The sequence below is a fragment of the Onychomys torridus genome, chromosome 1 (genome assembly GCF_903995425.1).
Source record: "Onychomys torridus chromosome 1, mOncTor1.1, whole genome shotgun sequence".
Classification (NCBI taxonomy): Eukaryota; Metazoa; Chordata; class Mammalia; order Rodentia; family Cricetidae; genus Onychomys; species Onychomys torridus.
This window is the reverse complement of record NC_050443.1, coordinates 105,605,683-105,618,297: the sequence shown is the minus strand read 5'-3', so window position 1 is coordinate 105,618,297 and position 12,615 is coordinate 105,605,683. Positions and strand designations below refer to the sequence as shown.

The following is a 12,615-nucleotide window of genomic DNA, read 5'->3' as shown; positions in this document are numbered from 1 at the left end:
ACTATCAAAATCCCACACTCAGTGGTGCAAAGCCGGCCGGGAATTGTAGTCTTCCCCGCTCCCCTCTTTTATCTTCTGTCGAAACAATGGAAGTGAGAGGGGCGGGGACTGCCGCAAAGATGGCGGGTGAAAGAGCAGACGATGCTATGGGATTTGTAGTCCAACGGCTAAGACTAGTCTCTGAGGATAAGTAGGAAAGGACTGCTGTAGAGATGGCAACCTAGTCGCTTGCCCTCGGTGCCAGTACCTGCTGGGGTATGTAGTGTCTTCTTCAGCTGTACAGAGAAAGGACGCTAGCTGTTGAAATATATATCACCGCGAACACGCCAAATTGCAACCCAACGGAAACGGAAAGTCTATATTCTCCTGGCCTTCTTTTCTAAAGGGCTTGCAGGGAAATGTAGTCTCAGGCTTTCATTCTCCAGTGGAGAACGGATGTCACCTGTGGGAATCAGTGCGGGTGAGAGAGAAACATCGGGTGATCGGGGAGTATAGAATGTCTGCTTTCTCGGATAGTGACGATTTCGTGTTTTAAAAGAAAGCAACCATAACCAATATTGTCGCAACAAGGGAGGCGTGGTCACGCTCTCATTCCTTAGAAAGCCTGGGCACATAATACACCATGCTCTTTCCCCAAACCTTAGCAAATCGATACCCTACACGTCAGGCAGACCAAAGGAAGAAGACTTTGAAATATACAAAATCTCCTTCCTGCCTTAGGAAGTCATCAAACCTCAGTTTCTTATCCGAAAAGGGGGTGATAATACTCACCTCCAAGCAGAGTTAGCGTTAAGTGTTCAAGAAAGCAACCAGTTCTAATACGGGGCATGTGACGGCAGTTATTTTTTCGAGGTCCCTTCCAGCCCCATCATTTTGGAAGCCCAGGAATCCATCATGCCGGACAGTGAGTTTCTGTGAGAAGAAAACTGACAAGTAGATTACCCCCATCTTAACTCCCACCCTCTTCCAACCATCTCTACCCAGCCCGGTTCCCAGGGGGCGCCATCTCTCCTTTTAACAGGGGACGAGCACACTGACCAAATTTCCTCAACCCGAACTTGTAGCATGTGTGTGCTGTGAAGGCTCATGCCTTGTCTTTTCAGCCTTGGCGGGCTCCTCTGAACGCTCAGCTGCCGATGGCCTGCTTTATGCCATTTTGATCTTCCTCCTGAGCCCTGGAAAATCCGCTGACTACGACCCCAAGCAGTCCCACGGCTGCCTTGTCTCCTCTGAGTCTCCAAGCCCTGCTGGAGACTTGGTGGGTGTGGCTTTTCTGCCTGGGAAGTTAACTCTGACCAAAACTGTGTGAAGTCACAGTTTGCTAGGACTACTAGCCTTAAGGTAAATAGAGGCTCCTTGCAGCTCACACATCAGCCATGTTTCCCGGGGAGGTGTCTGTCCATTTTACTTCAGCGGGCAGGGACTGCTTTCTGGTCTTTTTCTAGCGCTGTCCACACATGGACCAAAGATGCACTTTTTCACCCATCCCAAATCTCCACCCAGCTTTACTACAAGCTACATCTCAGGCCTAGCTCAAATACTACCCAATGCTTTCTGAGTCTCATTTGCTCCTCCTGAGAATTCTGTAAGACTTGAGCCTGGTGGCTCATATCTTTGATCCTAGAACTTGGGAGGCAGAGGCATGCAGATTTCTGAGTGTGAGTCCAACCTAGTCTACAGAGTGAGTTACAGGACAGCCAGGACTACACAGAGAAACCCTGTCTCGAAAAAACAAGAAAAAGAACCCTATAAGAACTCTTATGAGCTGAGCCGGGCGGTGGTGGGGCACGCCTTTAATCCCAGCACTTGGGAGGCAGAGCCAGGTGGATCTCTGTGAGTTCGAGGCCTGGGCAGGCACAAAGCTACACAGAGAAACCCTGTCTCAAAAAAAAAGAACTCTTAGGGGTGGTAGTGCATGCAAACCTGTTATCCCAGTGTTTGAGAGACTGAAATAGGAGGATTCCATGTTCAAAGCCAACCTGTGCTACATGGGAAGACATTGTCTCAAAAACAAATGAACAGTGTGGGGAGTGGGGCTCAAACCTGTAATTCAAACATTTGAGAAGTAGAAGCAGGAGGATCAGAAGTTCAAGGCCATCCTAAGCAGCATAAGACTCTGTCTTAAAACAAACCCAGCAAGGACTAAACAGAGAAAACCCTGTCTTAAAAAAAAACAAAAAAAACAAAAAACAAAAACCTAAATTAGAATCCCTTCTTTTTTTTCTTGGTTTTTCAAGACAGGGTCTCTCTAGCTTTGGAACTCGTTTTATAGATTAGGCTGGCCTCAAACACACAGAGATCCATCTGCTTCTGCCTCCAGAGAGCTGAGATTTAAGGCATGGGCCACCACCTGGCTTGGAATCCCATTTTATAGATGGAAGGAGCTGGGGTCCTCAATGTTAGAAATAAGCTCAGGATCACAAAGAAAGGCAAACCTTGTTGTTGGTTGTTTTTACTCTTTACACTGGGAGGGGGGACACCATCCAACTCCCAAATAACCCATCCAGAAACTTATTATTACTTATAAATGCCTGGCCTTAGCTTGGCTTGTTTCTTAGCAGCTTTTCTTAAATTATCCCGTCTACCTTTTGCTTATGGGCTTTTTCCTTTTCTTACTTCAGTGACCTTACTTTTACTCTTGCACATGGCTAGCTGTATGGCTGGCCCCTTTTTTCCTCACTTCTTGATCTCTCTATCCCTCTTTTTCTTCTCCTATTTATTTATCCTCTCTGCCTGGCAGCCCAGCCTATCCCTCTCTCCTGCCTAGCTATTGGCCTTTCAGCTCTTTATGAAACCAATCAAGTGTTTTAGACAAAGTAAGACAGTTTCACAGAATTAAACAAATGCAACATAAAAGAATGCAACATGTCGGGCAGTGGTGGCCCACACCTTTAATCCCAGCACTCAGGAGGCAGAGCCAGGTGGATCTCTGTGAGTTGGAGGCCAGCCTGGTCTACAGAGCAAGATTCAGGACAGGCACCAAAACTACACAGAGAAACTCTGTCTTGAAAAACAAACAACCCCCCCCCAAAAAAAAGCAACACATTTTTGCAGCATTAAACAAATGTAACACATCTTAAAATAATATTCTGCAACAGCACAAGCTTTTAATTCTAGCACTCAGGAGGCAGAGGCAGGCAGATCTCTGAGTTCAAGACCAGCCTGGTCTATAGAACAGTTTCCAGGACAGCCAGGGCTACACAAAGAAACCATGTCTCCAAGAAGATAAAAGGACTTGAAGGAGCAAACCCACAAAGAAATGCTTTAGTTTTTGTTCTAGTGCATATGGTTACTGTCTTTTCCCCGTTGGCTGGAGTCTGACCTCACAATCTTATTTAATCTTACTCCATCTGAAAAGAATTGGTGCACAGGAAATGGAGGGGAAGTCACTGCTCCAGGCACTGGTCACTGCTCCAGGCCGTCGAATTCTTAGACTAGAGTAGTGGGCCTTTGCGTAAAAAAGGTTTTACAGGGTAGGGAGGGGGGGAAAATGTGGAACTGGTGGTGTTGCACACCTTTAATCCCAGCACTCAGAAGCAGAGCCAAGAGGATCTCTGTGAGTTCGAGGCCAGCCTGGTCCACAGAGCAAGATCCAGGACAGGCACCCAAACTACACAGAGAAACCCTGTCTCGAAAAACCAAAAAGAAAGAAAGAAAGAAAGAAAGAAAGAAAGAAAGAAAGAAAGGAAGAAAGAAAGAATTCTTACATGGAGCGAGAAATTAAAAATATACTTTAAGCCAGGCAGTGGTGGCACACATCTTTAATCCAAGCCTCGGGAGGCAGAGGCAGGCGGATCTCTGTGAGTTCAAGGCCAGCTTGGTCTTCCCAGCACCCACATGAGGCAGCTCATAACTGCCTGTAAATTCAACTCCAGTGGATCTGACACTTCTTCTGGCCTGAGGGCACCTATATGGACATGCACAAAGCAACACAGAGATGCAGAAGGAAAGAGAGAGAGATCTCAAATACTAGAATTTAGGTTTCAAAAACAAAGAGCACTCTACTCCCCTCACTTACCACAATCTTTACAGGTAAGGACTATAGGCCTCCTTCTATTAGCTCTGACAACTAGAATAAGATTATTGAGGAGAAGAGCCATTTCTCTCCCTCCCCTCTCTCTTCTTTTTCTTTTTGATGGAGTCTCAGTGTGTAGCTTCAGGTGACCTAGAACTTGCCTGTAGACCAGGCTGGCCTCAGAGCCATAGAGATCCTTCTGCCTCTGCCTCCTGAGTGCCGGAACGTGAAGGTATTTGCCACCACTCCTATAGAGTCCCTCAGTGCTGAGAGTTTTTCTGCACCCCAACCGACAGACAGGCAGATAGGAGATTGCAAAGGAAAACCCAGGAAAAGTCGGGTGTGGCTCAGCCTTAGCCACGGGAGAGTGCTGGACTACCATGAGTAAAACCCTGACCTCCACCCCCACCACTGAAAAGGGAAAAGAGAAGAAAAGAAGAAAAAAAAACCTTACCATTTTTCACTTCATAAGTGAAATTTTTACCACCAGTAGATACTACTTGTATAGTTAAAACCTGAGTCAAGAGCTGGAGAGATGGCTCAGAGGTTAAGAGCACTGGCTGCTCTTCCAAAGGTCCTGAGTTCAATCCCTAGCAACCACGCGGTGGCTCACAACCATCTGTAATGAGATCTGGCGCCCTCTTCTGGCATACAGGCATGTATTCAGACACAACACTGAATATATAATAAATCTTTAAAACATAAACAAAACAAGGGTTGGGGATTTAGCTCAGTGGTAGAGCGCGCTTGCCTAGCAAGCGTAAGGCCCTGGGTTCGATTCTCAGCTCAAAATAAAATAAAATAAAAACATAAACAAAACAAAACATGAATTAAGTCAAGGAGGCTGAGGTAGAAAAGCATTCCCTGAGCTCGAAAATTTAAAACCAGCCTGAGAAACACAGCAAAGACCCCATCTCAAAATAAACAAAATAAAGAAGAAAAAAAAAAAAGCAAAAATGTGATTGAACAGCAGTTTGCCTAGATTGGTCTGGAATATGTTCTAACGGCCAGTGATTTGAAGATTTCAATGAGAATGGTCCCAGTTTTAGAATGTGTGGACTGGCTGAAGACCGTGAGTCACTGGAGATGTGTCATTGGGAACAGGCTTGAGGTTTCAAGACTGCCACCAGCCCCAGTGTTTTCTCTTAACCTCCTGCTTGTGGATGAAGATGTGGGCTCTCCTGCTGCCTTGCCTCAGCTCAGCTGCCTCAGACTCTAGCCCTCTGGAACCGTAAACTCTCTCTTTTATAAGTTGCGTTGGTCACAGTGTTTTATCAATAGGAAAGTAACTAAGACACCCAGGCTGACAAATGTCTGTTCTCTCTGGGCAGCTGATGGGATTCCAAGGATGTTTCCTGCTATCATGGCCTGTGATGCCGTACATCTTCTCTCTTCCTCTTTTCTTTGAGACAGAGTTTCACAATGAAGCCCAGATTGGCTTCAAACTCATGATCCTCCTGCCTCAGCCTCCTGAATACTGGCAATACAGGCATGTGGTACCAATTTTTTTTTTCCAGTCCTGGGGATAAAACCCAAAGCTCCTTCACATGTGCCATCAACCTCTCTACCAAGAAGCTATCTCCGAAGCCCTTTTAAAAGACTTTTTGTCATGCTGAAGATCAAAGCCAGTGAGTTAAACAAGCATCCCATCATCAAACTCCATCCCAGCTCCTTTCTACTTTTCTGTAAGATATGTTATAGCATGAATCTTAAAAATTCTTATTAATAAAAACAAACCTGGAGCCAGGTATTGGGGTGAATGCTGGAAGATCAGAGAAGCAGAACAAGCCACAGCCTCACCTTGCCAGTTCCTCAGCTGATCCTGTTTCCTCAGACTGGAAGCCTCTGTGTCCTCATCCAGAATGAATCTCAGCTGAACTGTTGCTCAGAAGCCTAAAAGCTTAACTAGCTCTAGTTCCTGGTCTTCACACCTTATATACCTTTCTGCTTTCTGCCATCACTCCCTGGGATTAAAAGCTTGTGCCACCATTCCTGGCTCTTGTTCTTTTTCATGGAGATGGGGGTCTTCTGTTTTTTAGGCCTCCCTTGAATTCATTAAGTAGTTGAGGATGGCTTTGCTCTTCTGATCTTCTCCTGCTGGGATGACAGATGAGTGCCACCATGCCAGATTTTATATAGTGCTGGGGATCAAATCCAGGATTGTGTGTGTGCTTGATAAGCATTTTATCAGCGGGGCTACTGTCCAACCCCTGACTCTCTGAAGTCTGTAGAGTGTGTGTGTGTGTGTGTGGTTACTGGGGATTGAATTTAGGAATTCATACCTGCTGGGCAAATGCTTTACCTCTGAGCTACCTACAGTCCTGTTTTAAGAACAAAATTTTAGCCGGGCGGCGGTGGCGCATGCCTGTAATTCCAGCACTCGGGAGGCAGAGCCAGGTGGACCTCTGAGAGTTCTAGGCCAGCCTGGTCTACAGAGTGAGTTCCAGGAAAGGCACAAAGCTACACAGAGAAACCCTGTCTCAAAAAAAAAAAAAAAAAAAAAGAAAAGAAAAGAAAAAAAATGTATGTGTATCTGTGTGTTCGTGTGAATTTATGTGCATGCAGATGCCCACGGATGGCAGAGAGCATCAGATCCCATGGAACTGGGATTATGCTGAGAGCCATCTGATGTGAGTGCTGGGAACTGAACCCTGGTCTTCTGTAAGATCACTAAGTGCTCTTTCTCATCCAACCATCTCTCAAGCCCTCCAGTGTAGCAAACTTTCTTGTCAAACTATCTTTGGACCGCAAGCCCACAAATAATGACCTAGAGACTTATTATTAATTACGAAAGCTTGGCCTTAGGTTAAGCTTTTTCCCAACTAGCTCTTAGGACTTAATTAACCCATACTTTTTAATCTACATTCTGTCACGTGGCTTGGCTACCTCTTCTTAGTATGACACATCTGAATTGTTCAGAGTTTGCTGGTGAAATCTGTGCTCATAGATTCCCCCTCTTCCTCTCTCTTCCAGAAACCCTACCTTATCTTCTCCTGCCTAGCTATTGACCAATCAGCTTCTTTGTTTTTGTTTTCAAGACAGAGTTTCTCTGTGTAGTTTTGGTGCCTGTCCTGGATCTCGCTCTGTAGCCCAGGCTGGCCTTGAACTCACAGAGATCCTCCTGGCTCTGCATCCCGAGTGCTGGGATTAAAGGCGTGTGCCACTGCCACCCACTCAATCAGCTTCTTATTGCACCATTCACAGAAACACATCTTTATACAATGTACAAATATTCTACAACACTCCAGTCCTTTATTGAATCTCATTTTGAGACAAGGTCTCTCTCACTAACTTACCTAGGCTCACTCTATAGCAGATCTTGAACTTAAGATACTCCAGCCTCAGCTTCTCTAGTAACTAGGATTACAGACTTCTACCATTAGGCCCAACTTACGTTTGTGTTTTTGGGTTGTTTGTTTTGAGATAGGGTCTTATGTATCCCAGGCTGCCCTTGAATTCACTGTTATAGTTAAAACTCCTGATCTTCCCCCAAGAGCTTGACAGGTAAAAGCAGAAGAATTACTGAAAATTCTGGGCCAGCCTCTGCTACAGAATGAGTTCTGGGCCAGCTCAGGCTACAAATAAGACCTTGTCTCAAAGTAGAAAAGATGTGTAGCAACTTTAGAATTTGTATATTCTATCAACTTGGTTCAGTGTTTCGATGTGTTTTGCATTGTTATGATTCAGAGAGACTGTATGTGCATAATTCATGTTATATAGCAGGCTTATTCACTGCACAACTGTCTGCTAGTACTCACAGAGACTAGTCCCAGAACATTGGTCTGAGAACGCTCAGGTCCATGTGTCTACAGCCTGTGCACACCCCCTCCCTGCTCCAATCATCTGTGTTGCTGGTAATGTCTGATAGAGTGTAAATTTTATGTAAATAGTTGCTGCACAATATCACCTATGAATAACGACAGAAAATGTCTATGCATATTTGGTACAGCTGCAGTGTTATTTTGTTGTTGCTTTTATTCCAGTATATGACATTTTTATTTAAATTTTTAAATTTTTTGAGACTTTCTATATGAGCACTACTGATACAGTGTTTTTATTCTGATTTTTTTTTAAAATCTAAAGTCATGGATGTAGAACCCACAAAGATGAAGGGCTAGTTGCAGTTACCACTCACAAATAAAACTCAGCCTGGATATTTGGAAATGCACCAATGGCTTGCTTACCTGGGCACTATAAATGCTCAGCTGATAGCTGAGGTTTGTTTTTAGCTAGCTAGCCCTTATAACTTAAATTAACCCGTTTCTACTAATCCATGTGCTGCCCTGAGGCTTGTTTACATCACCTATGAACTTCCCATGTCGATTCTTCCTGGTCTAGCTCCAGGTTCCTCCCACTCCCTGACTCTGCCCCTCCTTCTTCCCAGCATTCCCTCTGCCCTGAAAATCCTGCCTCGCTATTGGCCAATCAACTTTTTATTAACAAGGAGAGCAACACATCTGCACAGTGTACAGAGGATTATTCCACTGCACTTGTAACTTATGTTAACTTGTTTTTCCTCATCTATGTTTTGCCTCAGGGCCTTTTACGTTTCTTTCCTTCTGTATGTCCTACATTCCTGCTTCTTGTGTCTGGCTGGCTCCCAGTGTTTCCCTGTCTTTCCCACTCATTCTCTCCTTGTTCTCTCCTCTCGAGCCTAGACTTCTCCTCCTGTTTATTCTCTCTGCCTGCCAGCCCCACTTATCCCTCTGATGCCTGGCTATTGGCCATTCAGCTTTTTATTAGACCAATCAGGTGCCTTTGGCAGGAAATGCAACACACCCTTACATTGTTAAACAAAATGCAGCATAAACAAATGTCCAGCAGAGGATAAGGACTCAGAGACAAGAAAATGAGGAAGGGTGATCAACCAATAGACCAGGGGCCACACGGACCTGAGGGTCCAAAGGAGCTACAGAACCTAGCCAGGTTAGAGTTTGGAAAGCTCCTCAGAAGAGGCAGAACTCAAGAGGAGGTTTGGGTCTGAGAAAGGCTGAATCAGAAGGATGTGCTGGAGGGCAAGGGTGCGGTCTTCTCTGAAACCATGAAGGTGTGGCAGGGGGATTGGTGGGGGGAACAAAAGGCAAAGCTGGGGGACTTAGAGATAGGAGGTCTCAAAAGCCAGGCTAAAGGACAGAGACATGTTCTGGGGGCACCGGGAGTCATGGAAAGAGAGGTACAGGGTAGTAGTAGGAGAAAAAAAAAGACCCTCATTGTCCCCTAAGCTGTCATCAGCCACCAATGTCCTTGCTTTCATTTCTGAAGCCTATCACCATGCTCCCATCTTAGCCAGGAATGAAGAGTTATTTATAGTCAGAAACAGGATTGGAACTCACGATGTGGATTCTGGATGATGCTAGGATTGGGCTTGGGTGTCTTGGGGGATGAGTGGCCATCAAATCTCTGAGGAACACATCTGTGATTGGAACAGTAATTAGGTTCAGAAGTAAGTTATAGTGGGACATTACGTCTTCATCACTGGGGGAACTGAGGAGACAGCTCAGTTGAAAAAACGTTTTCCACACCAGCACAAGGACCTGAGTTTGATCTCTAGCACTTACATAAAAGTCTGGGTAGAGCTGGGTGGTGGCTGCATATGCTTTTTGTTGTGGAATAATCCTTCTGTACACTGTGTGACTATATGTTGCTATGACTGGTTTAATAAACAAGCTGACTGGCCAATAGCTGAACAGGATAAAGTTGGGCAGGAAAGGCAAACTAAGAATGATGGGATGAGGAAGGGCAGAGTTAGAGGAGTCCAGCCAGATGGAGAACAAGTTGGACACATAAAATGGGACAGAGGCAAAAGCCACGAGCCTTGGGGCAGCACATAGATTAATAGAGGTGGGCTAAGTTGTAAGAGCTAGTTAGTAACAACCCTGAGATATTGGCCAAGCATTCATAATTAATATAAGCCTCTATGTGGTAGTTTGGAAGCAGCTACAGGGACTTGAGAACTTCTGCCAACAGTCTTTAATCCCACACTCAGGAGGCGGATTTCTGTGAGCTCTAGGCCAGCCTGGTCTACAGAGTGATTTCCAGGACAGATAGGGCTACCCTGTCTCAACAAACAAACAACAGAATTCTGTATGTAGGATTTGGGATTTAGTTCAGTTTTAATTCAATGGTAGAACACTTGTCTAATAAGCCCTAGTTTCAATTAAGAACTGGTGGGAAAAAGATAAAAGTCAAGTTATTAACATAGTTAACTTAAGGGGCTAGAGATGGCTCAATAGGTAACTGTAGCATGAGTCTTAAAAAGTCTTATTGTAGTTGGAGAGCTTCTCTCCAGGTTCCACCAAGCCCCTGCAGTCCCACAACCCACGTATAAAATAATCATACAGACACTTATATTATTTAAACTGCTTGGCCATTAGCTCAGGCCTACCATTGTCTAGCTCTTACTCTTATATTTAGCCCATTTCTGTTAGTCTATACTTTGCCACATGGCTTGTGGCTTACTGGTGTCTTTACATGTTGCTTCTCTTGGCAGCGGCTGGCGGTGTCTCCTCCCAGCCTTCCTGTTCCCCACCTTCTCCTCTTCCTTGTCCCACCTACCCTATCCTTCCTGCCTGGCTACTAGCCAATCAACACTTCATTTATACAGAGTGATATCCACAGCATCTTATTAATAAAAAACTTGGGGCCAGGTATTGGGGTGAATGCTGAAAGATCAGAGAAGAAGAACAAGCCACAGCCAACTTCACCTTGCCAACTTCTCAGCCAATCCTGTTTCCTCAAACTGGAAGCCTCTGTGTCCTCATCCGAATGGATCTCAGCTGAACTGCTGCTAAAAGCTTTAGAAGCCTCTAGTTCCTGGTCCTCACGCCTTATATACTTTTCTGCTTCCTGCCATCACTTCCTGGGATTAAAGATGTTTGCCACCATGCCTGGCTCAGTTTCCAGTGTGGCCTTGAACTCACAGAGATCTGGATAGATCTCTGCCTCCAGAATGCTAGGATTAAAGACGTGTGCTACCAATGCCTAACCTCTATGTTTAATATAGTGGCTGTTCTGTCTCTGACCCCCAGATAAGCTTATTGGGGTGTACAATATATCAACAACCGTTAAGAGCACTGGTTGGTCTTGTGGAAGACCCAGGTTGTTTCCCAGCACCCATATGTTGACTCATGTCTGTAATTCCAGTTCCAGGGAATTTGACATTGTGTGTGTGTGTGTGTGTGTGTGTGTGTGTGTGTGTGTGTGTGTGATGGAATTTTATTCAGCCATAAAGAAGAATGAAATTGGGCTGGAGAGATGGCTCAGAGGTTAAGAGCACTGACTGCTCTTCCAGAGGTCCTGAGCTCAATTCCCAGCAACCACGTGGTGGCTTAAAACCATCTGTAATAAGATCTGGTGCCCTCTTCTGGCCTTCAGGGACACATGCAGGCAGAATACTATATACATGATAAATTAAAAAAAAAAAAAGATTAAAAAAAAGAAGTATGAAATTATGTTGTTTGAAAGAAGTGGATGCAATTGGAGATTATCATTTAGAAACAAATTTAATTTGTTAAGTACAGCAGTAGTATTGAGGTGAAGCAGGACATGCCCCCATTAGGGGCCTTTGGGTCCCTTTGACTAAAGAGGAACCTGCCCCCCTGCTCCTGCTGGGAACCATTGGGATACAGTGTGTTCGCTGTGGGCATCGGGGCTTTGCTCTTTGAGTACTGGAGAATAATGAAGTGGAAGTGTGAGCACAGATGCCTGCAGATTGAGGATTTGGAGACCTGATCACCCTCATGCCACTTTTCCAGGCCCAGAAGGACGGAAGGACCCTTGCAGATATTTTGGAAAGACGGAGAGGAGAAGGCCATCCATCATCATGAAAGATGTGCCTGACTGGAAGATGGGTGAGTCTGTGGCCCGCACCTTGTACTGGATGCTGCCTCGGTGAGCTGAATGGGCTGCTCTCCTAGGAGGAGATGCACAATGCCAACTTTGGCTCCACCTCGTGCACGTAGGGCCCAAGCCCATGTCCACATTAAAAAACAGTCAAACAGCTGGTTGGTGGTGGCACACGCCTTTAATCCCAACACACTGGCAGGGGCAGGCGGATCTCTGGAGTTCTAGGCCAGCCTGGTCTACAGAGCAAGTTCCAGGACAGCCAGGGCTACACAGAGAAATACTGCCTCGAAAGGGGTGTGTGTGGGGAAGAATAGTCAAATTGGGCTGGAGAGGTGGCTCAAAGGTTAAGAGCACCGACTGCTCTTCCAGAGGTCCTGAGTTCAATTCCCAGCAACCACATGGTGGCTCACAACCATCTGTAATGAGATCTGGTGCCCTCTTCTGTATACATGAAAAAAAAAAAAAAGAATAGTCAAATAACCGCCAGAATTAATCCCCCCCCACTGTGTGTGTGTGTGTGTGTGTGTGTGTGTGTGTGTGTGTTCTATGCTTGAATGCACATGCAAGTGGAAGTCAGAGGACAACTTTCATGAGATGCTGGGGTGTTACACAATTTGTAGAGTGTCTGTCTAGTGTTTGAAAAGTTCCGGGTTCAGTCTGTAACACTGCATAAACCACACCTGATATCCCAGCCCTGGAGAGTCTAGGGCAGAAAATTGTTGAGCTGGAGACTGAGACTAGTCTAAACTATAGAA

The 12,615-nt window shown here is 45.3% G+C and overlaps 1 long non-coding RNA gene across 1 annotated transcript; it reads right to left on the bottom strand.

Moving 5' to 3' along the window:
* Positions 1 to 251: 251 nt before the first annotated feature.
* LOC118587927 lies at positions 252 to 1,209 on the bottom strand. The gene is made up of 3 exons (XR_004945484.1): positions 1,039 to 1,209; positions 772 to 912; positions 252 to 442 (listed from the first exon to the last, which is right to left on the bottom strand). It is a non-coding gene; the product is annotated as an uncharacterized LOC118587927 (long non-coding RNA).
* Between the last annotated feature and the right edge of the window lie 11,406 nt (positions 1,210 to 12,615).